The sequence below is a fragment of the Pinus tabuliformis genome, chromosome 2_2 (assembly GCF_031772625.1).
Source record: "Pinus tabuliformis cultivar Carrire ecotype Pingquan chromosome 2_2, CPIR1, whole genome shotgun sequence".
NCBI lineage: Eukaryota > Viridiplantae > Streptophyta > Pinopsida > Pinales > Pinaceae > Pinus > Pinus tabuliformis.
The window spans coordinates 1,211,229,130-1,211,232,946 of NC_142300.1; positions in this window are offsets into that span (position 1 = coordinate 1,211,229,130).

A 3,817-nucleotide genomic window follows, 5' to 3' on the forward strand; every position below is an offset into this window, starting at 1 on the left:
ATTTCTGAAAGTTTTAGAAGCGATATCAGGGTCAAGCAAGGTTGCCCACTGTCTCCTACCCTTTTTGGTTTATATATCGAAAAGCTTGAGGAGTGGTTAAATTCGCAAGGGGGTGATGGTATCCATTTGTGCAAGTTTGTTACAAGGCTTCTTTTGTATGCGGATGACCTTATTCTGATTGCTAAATCAACTCTTGGTTTGCAAGAGAACTTACTATCCCTTGAGCATTTTTGTAGAAGTGTGGCGATGCAAGTCAATATCAGCAAAACGAAAGTAGTGGTCTTCTCTAACAAAAGAAAACATAACCAGCATCAGTTCTACTTTGAAGGCAACATTCTGGAAGAAGTTGCGGATTACAAATACCTCGGGATTGACTTCAACAAAAATCTAAGCTGGAATGGTTGTAGAGAGAAAAGAACTTTGGGGGGTTGGAAAGCATTTTATGCTTTTCAAAATAGGTTTAGAGAGGCAGAGTTATGGGACTAGAAGACCACTCAAACTCTTTTTTGGCTTCTAGTGATTCTGGTGATTCTCTATGGTTGTGAACTGTGGGCTAGCATTACCTCCGACATGCAGTGGAGAAAAATTGAGAAAATTCAGAAGAGATTGATTACAAACAAATTTAAGATGAAAAGTGCAGTTCCTTATGATATCTTGTTAAGTGAAACAGGCACTACTCCTATTGAAGCAATTGCTATGGTGCGAGACATTAGGTATTTAAAAAAAGTTGAGCAAATGGAAGATGGTAGATGGCCTAAGGTTGTCTTTAATGATAGATTGTGCAAGAGCAAAAAAACTTGGATGCAACAAAATAACAAATGGTTTAGTAAATGGGGTGGGGTATTTGCTTCAACGCGTGTCCCATAAACAGCAAAGAGATAAAAGCTTTTGTTATGGAAAATTTCCACAAACGTACTTGGGATAAGGAGCTAGGAAGAAAGAAAAATTACTATATTGAAGTATTTAATCCCACTCATAATCATCAATCTAAAGCATACATAGAGGCCAATATCTCTTGGAGAGGCAAAATTCTTATTGCTCAATTAAGGACTAATTCTCATCAACTCCGTTGTGAAACAGGGCACTGGAAAAGGCCAAAGGAAGTGTGGGAGGAAAGGGTATGCATTTTTTGTTCTTCCGGAAAAGTGGAAATAGAAAAACATTTCATTTTATAATGTGAGGCCTTAAAAGACAACAGGGAAAGTTATGCAGATATGTTGGCAGCGAGCTCTTGGGATAATCTATTTAGCGAGGGGTTTGTTGAGAAGCTAGGAGCATTTATTGTGAAGCTTCATAGAAAAAGGGCCGAATACATCAAGCAGATGAAGAAGCAATCTGTCCCATAGGCTATCTTTAGCCTCGTGGACGTTAAAATAATTTCTTTCTTTCTTTCTTTCTTTCTTAAGTCACGTGCAGAGACTTTTAAAATAAATTAGATAATGGATTGATATGTCGTTCTTGTCACAAGTACATTTGCAAAACATCGATCATGAGTCATGACTCACAATGCATTTTGCTTCTCCAGTACCATTAGAAAGAATTGACTGACACAATGGTTAAGTTAATTTCCAACTAGTATTTTTCGCTGCCAATTTTTGACAGCTATGTAGCTGCTAGCAATATATATATATTCACTGGATTATTAATAAGAGGGGTTGTATATCTCAGTAGTTTGATTTCAAAAGTTTGATGGGTAACTTCTATATAATTCAAATACTCTAAGGGTTTTTCAAGGAGTTGAATCTATATACACAATAAAAAAGCCAGTTTAAATAACACAAATCAAAATTTCACTTCAAATTTTTGGCGAGATTAAAGTCCAAAAAATTGTGCTAATACAACTCGTACATTATCAAATGGGTGGCATATACTGCCTCAATCATTAATGACCCAATATCTACATATATATTATTGGCCATTTTCTACAATGCAATATTAATTCTTATCATTTAAACTAATGTTTTTTAATTAAAATTTTCAACTCATTTTTTTTCCTACAATTGTTTTGGAAATATGGTTTTTTATAATATTTTTTAATACACTCACAACATTTTCTCATTGAGTGTTTTTTAAAGCAATACACTCATCCACTATTAATCCAAAGTTTTATAAATATAGTTTTTTATAATATTTTTTAATACACTCACAACATTTTCACATTGAGTGTTTTTTAAAGCAATACACTCATCCACTATTAATCCAAAGTTTTATAGATTATTTAATTCTAATTATTCAACATATTTTTAACTTTTGAAAATACAATATTATAACTTTAAAAGGTGTAATTTTTGAAAAAGAAACAATATTAATTTTTATTTAAATATATTTAAAAACAATTTATATAATTATTTATTATCATTACTCTATGTGAAATCAAAATACATCTTATAAAAAATATAAAAATATATTATAATTAAAATATGTTATGATTCATGTAATTGTCTAGCCATTTAAACATGTTTGTAGCCATCCAAATATATTTATTGTTTGCACCATTTAAACCTATTCTATTTTCTAATTACGAAGGCTGTATTTTTCACCAATAATTAGTTTGAGAATTATTTTTTAAATACAATATATATATAAAAAATCAAATCAAATTTATTTATATATAGGTATTTATTTTTATTAAATTATAAATTATAGTTTTGATAAATTAATTCATTTTATTTAAGGATTTGAACTATTTATTTAATCAGGTTAATATTAATCTAGTCAAATATTTACCATTATTAATAACTTCCAATTGAAACAACTCATTAAACTTATTTTTAATATGGAATTAGATTTAAAAAAATGAAATATAAAGTAATAAAATTTCTAAATATAACAATAAATAAATATTTTATAATTTAAAAATATTACATAGAAATAATAAATTTTTAATTAATTATTAAATATTTAAAAAATTATGAACATTTTTAAAAATATAATTAAAAAATTATTTCACATTCACATAATATTTTATCACCCTCCAAAATCATTACCTTTATAAAAAATAAAAATATTAAAAAAAATCACTACGTTAAAATAACCCACAAAATCTTACCCACCTTCCCATTTATTATCTTTATCATATTTAACAAAATTTATATAAACTTCTATCAATTATTTTTAAACATAAAATTAAAAAATATAGTAACTAAATCTTTCAGTGAGTCTTTAAAATATCACAAACTCACATGAAATCCGACTAAGCTCACACTTTATCATATTTAAGAAAAATTATAATATAAACTTCTCTTCATCATTTTTCAAAGTTTAAATTAACCATTCTCCGGATGGATACGTTCATTCAAACAGGTGATATATATATATATATATATATATATATATATATATATATAAATTTCTCTATGCTTTTATATATAAGTTTGGTGACGGATACACACCAAACTTAATCCCACTTCATATATTTATGCATAAGTTTAGTTTGGTGACTGATACACACGAAACTTAATCCCACTTCATATATTTCACGTCGAATTGATATATTAAAATATCACTTAATCCTCTGCATTTCGTCACGGCAACCGGGTTTCAGTGTATTCAACACAACTAAAAGAAGAAGATGATGAATCCAATGGGCCACAAATTACTTAATCCCACTTGATATATTTATATATAAGCTTAGTTTGGTGACTGATACACACGAAACTTAATCCCACTTCATATATTTTACGTCGAATTGATATATTAAAATATCACTTAATCCCACTTAATCCTCTGCATTTCGACACGGCAACCTGGCCTTCAGTGTGGCAGCGCTTATATAAACTCGCGCTCACCATCATATTCAACACAACTACAAGAAGAA